Genomic DNA, 13,477 nt, shown 5'->3' with positions numbered 1-13,477 from the left:
ATAACATAGGCATCGAGGAAGGCACGTTAGATGGGGCAATATAACCCGTGCGAAGACAAGTGTGGCATGACATTTTCACGGGGTGGTGTTACAGTGCACATGGGCTAGAGAGTGTCATAGCATATGCACTAGCTAGTGGAATACAATACAGAGGTGTGTGGCACTCGGCAGGCAATGGTGGGTGTAACACAGCATTGGGCTCTGTCAGGAGCGCGCTGTGACTCGCAAGTGATGTTCGTCCCCTTTCCAGAGAGTAAAATAAAAAGTATTACACATCCGGCAGTGGATGTGTGTTTTATTAACTGTGAGGGGGGTTTCTTGCATAGTTTTGGTCGAATTTTTGTCGAATCCCCTTTGAATGGCTTGGTGTGCATGTGTATTAAATGTGCCCGTCAATAGCTACCCATGTTTGTATAAATAAACGACAAGGGTGTCTACCGGGATTAGGCACGGTAGAGCATCAGACATGTCAGAGCTTCACTAGTGGTGTAAATACATTCCACGTGGATTAATTGCATGCATAGTCGCCTTTTAATGAATATCACGCAAATCGTCATGGTGATAGGTACGTACGGTTTGTCCAGCATGTCCTAGGTGTGTCTATAAATATATATTTTTTAAAAATAATAAAAAACAGTGGCCGGCCCTGGGGATTGGGGTCAAAAAAATATAATTAGGAGACAGGCCCTGGGGGATGGGGTCATCAGGGCCAATAAATTAGAATAAGAAGGGGAACCACACAGCCCCCCTTCTTAAAAAAATAAAATAAATAAAAGACTGGCATCGTGCCGGAGGCCATGCCCCCTCCATGCAGCACTCTGCAAACGCGCCCCCAACAGGCATCTCCAGTATGCGCCAGGGAGCTGCGCTGCAGACAGGTGTTCTGAGGCCAAGCCCCTTTTTACACCTTTCTGCAACACAGCTCTGTGGCGCTTACTGGAGGTACCTAGTGGTCTAGTGTGACCCTAGGGACCCTTAGGATTCAAGGGGACTTAATCTCTCAACTTAGAACAGCCACAGGGCGCGTTTACACAGTGGTGAAGGGAGGGGACGGGGCCTGAGGTGACGTGTGCAAACACGCACCATGGCACGTTTTAAATTGGGGATATAATTTCCCTTCAATACTGAGGGCCCCTGGGGGCTAACTAGCCCACCAAGTGCTTCCAGTAAGCGCCACTGAGCTGCATTGCAGAGAGGTGGTCCAGGCCGTGCCACTTTTTACACCTCTCTGCAACGCAGCTCTGTGGCACTTACTGGAGGTACCTAGTGGGCTAGTTGGACCCTAGGGACCCTCAGGACTCAAATGAACTTAATCTCCCAACTAAAAACGGACACAGGGCGTGTTTACACAATGGTGAAAGGAGGGGACGGGGCCTGAGTTAACGTATGCAAAAACGCCCTGTGGCCTGTTTTAAGAGGTAGTTTTAATCCCCATGCCCTATTATATACTAGGGGCTTATAGAGGAGGTAAGGCTAATCACAGGGCGACCCCAACGCATAATGTTCCCTAGTGTATGTAGGGGTTTTCACTGTATTCTAAGTGTCTTTTAACATAGCACTGGCTCTAGGACTGGTTAGTCAGGCTCAGTTACCACCAGTATCCGTCTGAAAAAGTTGAGGGTACAGGATGATTTTGCAACAAGGCTTCTTTCTGCTCTTCTTTTTGTTCTTTCTGCACGTTATCCTTCTTCCTGCACTTATCTTCGTATTTGAGGACTTCTGTTGCTTCTTTCTGCACTTCTTTTGTTTCTTTCTGTGCACTTTTTCTTCTTTCTTCACATGTCCTATCTCTGTAGGCATAGTTAGAAATTAGCATTTAAAAAACCTTTGAAATTAACAGAAAAAACCATAGGTTTCAGGCACGTTATAGTTAGGAATTAGCATTTAAAAAACCTCAGAAATTCACTGAAAAAACCATAGGTTTCAGGGGTGTTATAGTTAGCTGGACTTTTCACTTGTACAAAACCATTGAAATTCCCCCGTTATAGTTAGTTCAGCTAACTATAACTCGCGCGCCCGCAATGCACTGCTGATGACGTCACATATTACATCACTCATGACATGGTCAGTGACATCACTCATGACATCACTGATGACATCACTGATGACATCACTGATGACATCATCCTTGTGATAGAGTGGCAGACCTCCTCTCACCCTAATATAACCTTTGATACACACATTCAAAAATAGAGACTAAAATTTTCAAAACAATGGACATACCAATACCAGTTACAACAACCTCTTCAGTAATTCTAAGATCCACATACACATCCACTCATTCACCAACAGTCCAATACAGTCACTCATACATGTACTCACTCATCATATGTACTCATACACCTATACATCCTGTTACACAATGCCACTCATCCATAGAGTTACTCACACACATAGTCACTCATGCTAATAAAGAATCAAACATACATTTACTTGCATATACAGTTATACACACACCACCACACTTACTTCTACGGAAACTTACACATACTTAGTCTTTTAAACAATCACTTATAGAAACACATACTTATTCATACAGGAACTCTTTCAATCTCTCACTCTCACATATACTCACATATATACACCAATAGTCACATATACTAGTTTAAAACATATGTAGTTACTCATAAAGACACTATTGAGACAGTCATTCACTCACTAACACACCCATACACACACTCATCCACCCATACAGTCCTGCACACATACTGTGTTCAACACATACAAACAGTGAGTCACTCATTCATGCACCTATGCACTACGTAATACCCCCACCGAACCATGCAGACACTCAGACTGATATTCAAAAAACCAACTAATAACCTATATAGACACCCATGTAGCTACTCACCAACCCATGCAGCCACTTATACACAAAGTGAGAGACTGATACAGATATTTACATATTTAAACATTACTCACTAAGCCATGTATTCACTATGATACACTTAATCAGTCAGTTACACAATCAATTTTTCAAAAACAAATCATCCATTTAGACACTTATATACCCATTTATTCTTCCATCGACCTTGAGATATACATATATAAAACATATTTAATTTTCAGAATAACACACATTCACTGGATGATGTCATCAGTGATGTCATCAGTGATGTCATTTGAGATGTCATCAGTGATGTCATGAGTGATGTCACTGACCATGTCATGAGTGATGTAATATGTGACGTCATCAGCAGTGCATTGCGGGCGCGCGAGTTTATAGTTAGCTGAACTAACTATAACGGGGGAATTTCAATGGTTTTGTACAAGTGAAAAGTCCAGCTAACTATAACACCCCTGAAACCTATGGTTTTTTCAGTGAATATATATATATATATATATATTATCTACTGGCGGTCGCCAGTAGATAGTCATAGTTAGGATCGTGTTTCCATAGGAAATCCGCAATATTCTATTTTGAATAACTTTGGCGCCGATTGACGAATCCTCGCGAAATTTTCAAAATAGGTGGGGCGCTCCGCTCTGCTCCTTCCCTGAAAGTCTCAGGGGGATTCGTCAAGCGGGGGCTGAGAAAAAGGGGGGGTCCCAAAACACGTTTTCCCCATGCATTTTCCCATAGGACCTTTAGTCGAAGGTACAGCACGAACGGCTGAACAGAATTACTTGAAATTTGGCAAAGAGGTAGTCCTCAGGTCAGGGATGTGCCTTTTGCATATATGGAGTCAATCTGTTCAGTGGTTCCTGAGAAAATTGCAGTTAAAAGTACATAAATATCTCTTGGCGCGCACCGTGCGCGCGAGCGTAATTCTGATTGGTTGTTACATGTCAGTCAACGTTTGAATCGGTCGAAATCAGGAAGTGTCGAAATCAGGAAGTGTCGTCCGCCATTTTGTGTGTGTTGTGTGTGACAGTGAAAAAGAAAGATGGAGAACGTGAAAAGGGGGCAGGGTAGAGAGTTCCTGACCCCCCAGTCTTTGTCAGGGGTCCCTGAAGGACCCCCAAGGTTGAAAAAAACATTTTTTTTTCTCAAAAAATCGCGGGGTGCACGCACGGTGCGCGCACGGACAAAAACATCAAAAAAATATATAAATATATAAAAAATATAATAAAACATACATAACTTAGCATTTAAAAAACCTTACAAATTCACTTAAAAAACCATAGGTTTCACGCACGTTATAGTTAGGAATTCGCATTTAAAAAACCTTGCAAATTCACTTAAAAAAACCATAGGTTTCACACATGTTATAGTTAGCTGGACATTTCACTTGTAAAAAACCATTGAAATTCCCACGTTATAGTTAGTTCAGATAACTATAACTCGCGCGACCGCCACTCTATCACAAGGATGATATCATCAGTGATGTCATGAGTGATGCCACTGACCATGTCATGAGTGATGTAATATGTGACGTCATGAGCAGTGGATTGCGGGCGCGCGAGTTATAGTTATCTGAACTAACTATAACGTGGGAATTTCAATGGTTTTTTACGAGTGAAATGTCCAGCTAACTATAACATGTGTGAAACCTATGGTTTTTTTAAGTGAATATATATATATATACGTATATTTTTCAATGGAAAAATAAAACCTTAAAGCGATGCTATAATTGAAATTTACCAGTTATAGTTAACTGAGTTAACTATAATTTGTACTCCTCACATGCACTGCTTATGACTTTACATATTACATCACTCATTACATGTTAAATTACATCATTGATGGCGTCACCGATGACATCTCAAATGACATAATTGATAAGACAATAGTCATATACACCATAGAGTTACTGAGTCTCCACTTGTGACCGCCGCAACGTTTTCTTTAGGTTGCGGCCATCCAATTAGATCCTTGAGCCCGCAGGACGAAATGGCGGATGGGAAGTAAAGGTTTCTTGACCAATTACATTACTATTTGCAACATTTTCTGTACTGTGGGAGTCCTGGACCTACCATCCAGATATACCTATTTTTTTTAACACCTTTATGATCACACCAAGCACCTCTTTAAATGCAAATTTTTCAAAACGACTAAACAGATTGCCACTAAAAATAAAAGCATGCTTTCTGAGTAAAGTTAAAACTTTCTCAGCTGTTTTTTTCTGTATTGCTTCCCAAAATTTCCTATAGGAATTAACATGGAAAAACAATGCTTGGGGACAGGGCTGGACTGGGAACCCAAAGTAGCCCTGGCAATTTGGTCGGACCAGCCCTGGGAGGGGGAGGGGGGCAGGCGTAAATGTAAAGTACTGCTCCTTTTGTTACTGGGGGTTGGAATTGCGACACCGCTGCAAAACCGGCTCCCACCTGCAAAAGGCCCCCCCTGCTCCAGCCTCCCAGGCAAACACCCGATGCCCGGCATGGCCTGTCCAGCCCTGCTTAGGGACACCCCCTTTTTCTTGGTCCCCATTTGACAGATCACCCTAAACCTTTCCAAGAAGGAGCTGACATAGATGAATTATTTCTTTAAAAAGTTTTGTGAAGATTCATCAAATTGCAACAAAGGTCTTAGCAAAAAAAAAAGGCAACCCTCACTGTGCAACGTGTATATATATATATATATATATATATATATATATATATTACCTACTGGCGGTCGCCAGTAGGTAGTTATAGTTAGGACCACGTTTCCATAGGAAAACCTCAACATTCTATTTTGAATAACTTTGGCGCCGGTCGACGAATCCTCGCGAATTTCTCAAAATAGGTGGGGCGCTACGCTCCGCTCCTACCCTGAAAGTCTCGGGGGGATCCGTCAAGCGGGGGCTGAGATAAAAGGGGGGTCCCAAAACGCGTTTTTCCCATGCATTTTTCCATAGGACCTTTAGAACGAGCTACAGCCCGAACGGCTGAACAGAATTACTCAAAATTTGGCAGAGAGGTAGTCCCTAGGTCAAGGAAGTGCCTTTTGTAGGTCTGGTGTAAATCTGTTCAGTATTTCCGGAGAAAATAGCATTTAAAAGCATATATATATATATATGCGCGCAGGGTGCGCGCACCGTGCGAGCACCGTGCGAGCACCCTAACGTGCGCGAGCGTAATTCTGATTGGTGGTTACATGTTAGTCAACGTTCGAATCGGTCGAAATCAGGAAGTGTCGGCCGCCATTTTGTTTGTTTTCAGTGCGAGAGTGAAAAAGGAAGGTGGCGAACGTGAAAAGGGGGCAGGGTAGAGAGTTCCTGACCCCCTAGCCTTTGTCAGGGGGTCCCTGAAGGACCCCGAAGGCAAAAAAAAATTTTTTTTTTTTTTTAAAAATCGCGGGGGTGCGCGCACAGTGCGCGCACCCTGAAAAACACAAAAAAAAAATTTTTTTTTTTGCAAAAAAAAAAAAAATAATTCGCAGGGTGAAAACCAAAAAAAAAAATAATAATAATTTTTAATACGTAGTTTATTGCAAAATAAATATATAAAAAATAATACATAAATAAATTAGCATTTAAAAAACCGTACAAATTCACTGAAAAAACCATAGGTTTCACACACGTTATAGTTAGGAATTAGCATTTAAAAAACCTTGCTAATTCACTGAAAAAACCATAGGTTTCACACATGTTATAGTTAGCTGGACATTTTACTGATAAAAAACCAATGAAATTCCCCCGTTATAGTTACTGTAGGCAACTATAACTCACGCGACCGTAATCCTCTGCTGATGACATATGTGTCTTTATGAAAAAAAAATATTTGTAATATATGTATAGCTAAAATTTAATGGAAGAAGACATGGGCAAATAAGTGTCTAAATACAGTATTAGCATCAGCAGAGGATTGCGGTCGCGTGAGTTATAGTTGCCTACAGTAACTATAACGGGGGAATTTCATTGGTTTTTTATCAGTAAAATGTCCAGCTAACTATAACATGTGTGAAACCTATGGTTTTTTCAGTGAATTAGCAAGGTTTTTTAAATGCTAATTCCTAACTATAACGTGTGTGAAACCTATGGTTTTTTCAGTGAATATATATATATATATATATATATATATATATATATAAATATATATATACACATACATACATACACACACACACACACAAAGCTGTTTGAAAAAACAGCAACACCTAACCAGTCCACTTCAGACGATACCGGTGCCAGCAGCGGCGGTGACAACCGCTATATTTATTGAGGAAGAATCTTTTCAGGCAATCCCAAAAAGAAGACAGCGGCACACCAGAGGACAGCACAAAATAGTTTATTGTGCACACAAACGACGCGTTTCAGCGAAGCCTTTTTCAAGTGTTTGACTTGTGCTCAATCCCCCGTAGAAATACAGGGGCACTATTAATAGGAAGTGAGGAAATACTTCAATTGCCCTAGACAATGCATGACGGCATATATGAAATCCAAATCCCTTAGGGACCATTTAGTACACAGTTACCAAAGCAAACCCATCACTAATACATGGTTAGGAACAACCAAAGGATTTATCAAATGTAATGCATGCAAAGCTTGCAGGTATAGCAGAAACAGGGCGAATTACAGCACACACATGGGCAAAACTAAACAGATTACAAAGTTTATAACATGCACCCGTGACTATGTCATATATGCATTGGAGTGCCCATGTGGTCTTACGTACATTGGCAGTACCAAACTACAGCTGAAGACTAGAATCCTGCAACACATGAGGGCAAATACTAATGTAGATCTAAGTTACCCATTTGCAAGACATTTCCAGGAGAAACATCAAGGTAACAAAAAATTGATGGTATTTTTCGGGATTGACAGAATTGTACACAATCCAAGAGGCGGGGACAGAGAGAAATTGTTACGTGTCCAAATATATAATCCAACTTAAAACAAAAATTCCACATGGGCTCAACAGTGGGGAAGAGTTAGCAACCCATATAGGAAATGGCTGATACCATTTTGCAGCATACTTTTCTTACAGTTCAGATACATGATGTTGTCAGCATTGCTGTTTTATTCACCTTCACTTTTTATATGGGGAGAGCTTCAATGGGTTTAGCTGTATGATTGTAATATCAGCTAAAATCGTAGACCAGTGGTATGTTATCATGTGAATCAAATTGCTATCCATTCCTCTAGATCTAAATGTCGCATGAATAAGTAATGTGACTATACTACCCCAGTGGCTGAACTCTTTTATCCCCCGGCTTCGTATTTCACATATTTATTTTATTCTCATCATTACTATTATCTTCTATCACACTGTTCGTTCACTTTACCACATCGTGATGTGAGCCTGACCCCCCTTTTTACACATGGGCTTCTGATTAGGATGATTGTTATTATTTACATATAGGCATTAACATAAATGTATTGGTAACATATATGAAATTTACATTTGGCATTTGTCAGAGGTGGAGTACATTACCCAGTATTATTGACCAATACAAATTCTGTCCGTTCTCTACCATGTTCCAGGTTTCCAAATTAATGTATGATCTGTAGATTGGACACCTAGGTAGTAATGGGGTACATTACCCATGATTGTGGAGTACCATTGCACAGACTGCACTTTTCTTTTGACACTGATATACGATTCCACATCAGGTCTGGTACTATCCATACATATGACTATGTAGATGCATCTTTCGAATCCACAATTGTGGCCGAGGATCTTAGATACTTCATGCACCATATTATGGTCCGTGTCGCAGACACACACATAGAGCCATATATCTCATGATGGACTTGTAAATTTTTTTTACTGCTATATCATGTTCAGCGCGGACTTTAATTACAACCGTCACCATGACAACCAGTGTTTTTTTCAGTTTTGTACGGGCTGGAATCATCATGTATATTTGAATTTTATTTGATATGCTGTCATGCATTGTCTTGGGCAATTGAAGTATTTCCTCACTTCCTATTAACAGTGTCACTGTATTTCTACGGGGGATTGAGTACAGGTCACACACTTGAAAAAGGCTTCACCGAAACGCGTTGTTTGTGGGCACAATAAACTATTTTGTGCTGTCCTCTGGTGTGCCGCTGTCTTCTTTTTGGGATTGCCGGAAAAGATTATTGCTCAATAATATATATATATATATATATTACCTACTGGCGGTCGCCAGTGGGTAGTTATAGTTAGGACCTATTTTCCATAGGAAATCTGCAACATTCTATTCCCAATAAGTCTGGCGCCGGTTGACGAATCTTTGCGAAATTGTCCAAACTTTTGGCCAGCTCCGGTCCGCTCCTATCCTGAAAGTTTCGTGGTGATTCGTCAAGCGGGGGCTGAGAAAAAAAATATATATGTATATATATATATATATGTGTGTGTGTGTGTTTATTCATATATTTCTGCGTGTGTGTATATATATTTATATATATTATAAAATATGAAATTATATTTCATGCACTTTTATAGACTGCCCTGAGGTATAGGGAGGGCTCTTACGGCCGACTACTCTACTGATCTGCATCAAACACTCCAATATCAGTTTTGGGGCATCCTTGGAGCCCTCATGATGCTCCTCTATTTTGCCATGCACTATTCATTGATATCACAGTATTACGAGACTTGACTAGTTCTCATAAGCACATATTTTCTGACGTAAAACAAGTAATCCACCAGTGCAGCTTAAAAGTAATGATGCGTAAATGCCACCTTAAATCACATCAGTTGAGCAAAGAGGACATGTCCTACTTTCTACAAAAGGTTCTGTCGAGATCCCGCCCTGAGAACATTTTGGAAACATATTGCCAAATGATGAATTGATTGGTTTAAGGTGTACATCAATTGGTTGAAAATATATAAGATCGAGAGTGGCACCCTATAATATTTCAATACGCATGGTTTGCCATGAAAGTCAGCAACTTTACAGGGGTGATTCTTTGAAATAAACGTGGCCAATAGTGCATTTTTCAGCACGTTTTCATAAAAAAAATACATTAAAACTAGAGGTCTAGGTCTGAAATTACAAACTGTTCTTTTTTCATTTTGCCGCTTGCAAATGCTTTCTTAGTCAGATGTTATGACTAGGATTCTACATCAAATGGCCGGGTGGAAAAACGTAGTTCCACAGATCTCACAATTAAAGGCAGCAGGCAGAAAAGCTGGAATTAGACTGTATACTCAAAGGGCACTGCTATCGTGCAAGTTACTTAGACTTTACAGGTTCAGACTTCAGAGAGCAGTAGAGAGTAAATCATAAAAAACTGTATCAAATGATGAAATGGCTCCACTCGATGCATAAAATAACAGTAATTAGCAGCAGGTGTCGTTCTGAGACACGAAAACAGCATTCACAATATTACTTCTAACTCAGTTTGAATTATTACTTAAACTAAAGCTTTAAAATGCAAAATGAAATAATGTTGTCTCTAATTTGTGAGTTTTTCTACAAGCTCACATTTTGAAATAAAAACAAGTTCTCCATTTTGCCAAATAAACTTAGTTTTCCTTAGCAAAAGTTTGTTGTTTTTATTGACAAAACGTTATTTTTGTCCTGAAATACCAGCGCTTTCCATTTTGGGGAATAAATAATTAGTATATAAGCATCATCTTGTCAATTTCAGGAATGACACTCAAGTACTACTGCCACACAAACACATTGACTTGCATGCTTATGCATCTCCATAATAAAAGAGGGATTCCCACGATTTTGCCAGGACTGCACCCAAAGAATGCCTAAAATACGCCATGGCAGGCACCATTTTGCCATAATCCCCAGCATGCCAAGGACAGAGTCCATAATGTCAGATATGGTCACAGGATGCAAGGATGGCCAGCATTATGACAGGTGCAGGCACCATCATATGAAAGATGCTCAGAATACGTCAAGAATAGAAACAATTTCCAGTGCCAACCTTAAGCCAGGGATGGGCACCACCATGCCAGCGATGAATATAGAATTCAATGTATTACTGTCGATGTGCTAGCTATATCCCTTTTATGTTGTATCAGGACCAACAGATGCCACACGGGGTCCCAAGATGCCAGAGGGAAGATTATGCTTCCAGGCTAGAGGAGCACAAGACAAGTACTATGCTCAGGCTTCTTCACACAGACACACATGCACACACGTGGGCACATCACAAATCTGCACATCAACAAAAACATGTTTAACTCACTGTCTCCTTGTCAGCGGCAACCCTGCTCACTAACCTTATAAGCCGGATACAGCAGGGGCGATCCACGATGCTAGAGTCCTTTCTCCCCGAGAACAGTATCACCCTAGAGGATTGAGAGCCCCCTCTACAAGCAACACCACCCCCGGGGAAACGGGATAACTCAGAAGGGTAGAGGCGACTAAATGGGGAAGGTACTCCACTCCTGTTGAGAGAGAAGGAACAGTCATGAGCTACAGGAACCCCGACCCACCCAGCAAGACAAGATATCAGTACACAAGTGAATTCCTCCTCACACTCACTCAGGCAGTTCCCTGTGTCGCACAGGTAGTCGCTTTCAGACCAGGGTACTCACGCCTCCAGGAGAGGAAGAGCGGACGCTCTCCGAGCCTTTCAGTCGGCTCCAAGCGCAGGAACAGCAACACGCAGGTGTCTTCAGAGGCGCCTCGGAGCTCTCCGAGCCTTTCAGTCGGCTCCAAGCGGGGGTGCGGGTAGAGCCGAAGCGGAGAACCTCTAGTCCGGTCTCCAACGCTTCGGTTCACCAACAGGAGTGAGGAAGGAGAAGCGAAGTGCCACTCAACGTAGTATGCAGGCGGAAGGTGCGGGTGAGCTCATGTGAGCCCGTAGGTTCGTCGGAACGGAGTACGCGAAGGTGAACCGGGCAGCGGCTCACGCAGCGAGTAATTCTCGGGAAGCAGTCCAGCGAGGTCAATTACCTCGAGATACGCCAGAAGGGACTTGATTGACAAGCCCTGTTTCTTCCGTGAGAGCGGCTTTTGTACCGCCTCAGGAAGTGCGTTCGCGCGCTCGCTGGGGCCGATGGGTATTGTAGTCTTAACCCTACCGCCTTCCCAGCGAAGCGCGGCGTCTCTCAGGGCGCCGATATTCATCGGAGCCGTAAATCCTGACAGAACCCCCCTACTAGGGCCGGCGTCTCGACGGGCCCCTGGGTTTCGTAGGATGAGCCGCGTGGAAGCGGCGCAGCAATGCAGTGCAATGTAAATTGGACAGAGGTTCCCAGGACCTCTCCTCGGGACCATACCCTTTCCAATCGATTAAGTAGTGTAGCCTGCCCCTGATGTATCTAGAATCTAGTACCCCTTTGACTTCATACTCCTCCTCGCTATCTATAAGTAGTGGCGGAGGTTTTGGGGGGAGTCTAGTGAGAGGGAGACATGGTCGAAGCAGAGAGACGTGGAACACTGGATGAATGCGCCACGTGGAAGGGAGAGTCAATTTCATAGCTACAGAGTTTACCACTTGGATAATGGGGTATGGACCCACGTATTTTGGTTTCAGGCGCGTGTTCCCTTTTATGCGTAGATGTCGTGTGTCTAACCACACCTTGTCTCCTACTTTGTAGTCCGGCTCAGGGGTTCTTCTTTTGTCCGCGTAGCGTTTGTCTCTTTCTTGGGCTGTTTCCAGTTGTTTCTTGGCTGTCTGTAGCACCACTCTCAGGTGCGAGTGATGTTCTTGGATGGAAGGGTGTTTGGTTTGTGCAGGCCATTCAAAGGGCAGCATGTTTGGATGGTACCCAGTTAGACAGAAGAAGGGGGAGCATCCTAGCGATGAGTGTTCAGCATTATTGTAGGCAAATTCCGCCATCCATAGTAGAGTACTCCATTCTTCTTCGTAGAGCAACGTAAAACATCTGAGGTACTGCTCCAATGTCTGGTTCAGTCTTTCGGTCTTGCCATCTGTTTGAGGGTGGTAGCTGGTGGAAAGCCGTGCGTCTACTTTCATGACTTGACACAAGGCCTTCCAGAACCTTGATGTGAACTGTGTGCCTCTATCTGTGATGAGAACCGCTGGGATTCCATGACTCCGTACGATGTGTTGTAAAAAGTGCTGGGCTAGGCCTGCGGCTGAAGGGAGTTTCTCCATGGCAATAAAATGGCCCATCTTCGTCAAATGATCGATGACGACCAGGATGGTAGTCATTCCTCTACTAGAGGGCATATCCACTATAAAATCCATAGACAGTGTGTGCCACGGAGCGGGAGGGATTGGAATAGGACGGAGCAACCCACTTGGTCGTTTGTGCTGAGACTTCCCTTGTGTGCATATAGCGCATCCAGCGATGTAGACCGCTGTATCTGGGTTTAACGTAGGCCACCAGAAATGGCGCTTCATGGCTAGCGTGGTTTTAAGTACCCCCTGGTGTCCACCCAAGGTGGAATCGTGAACCCATTTCAAGGCTTGTTGTTGTAGGGAAGGGGTCGGCAGATACAAGCGGTGCTCCTGAAATAATAGGCGTTGCCTAGAGGACCTGTGTACTGGGTCTTTGGCTACCCAAACAGCTTCTTCGGTCGCGGAGGTTTGGTGTCGTACTTCTTCTATGAAGTCGGGTGTAGTTGCGGCGGCCGTCAGTTCATCAGGGAATGATGCGGCTTCTAGAATCAAGGGAGTGTCGGAGACGGGTACAGGGTTCGTACTGACGGGTAGTTGGGGCCGGGACAGAGCATCGGCCTTTC

The sequence above is a fragment of the Triturus cristatus genome, chromosome 3_1, assembly GCF_964204655.1.
Source record: "Triturus cristatus chromosome 3_1, aTriCri1.1, whole genome shotgun sequence".
Taxonomy (NCBI): domain Eukaryota; kingdom Metazoa; phylum Chordata; class Amphibia; order Caudata; family Salamandridae; genus Triturus; species Triturus cristatus.
Note: the sequence above shows the minus strand (reverse complement) of the source record.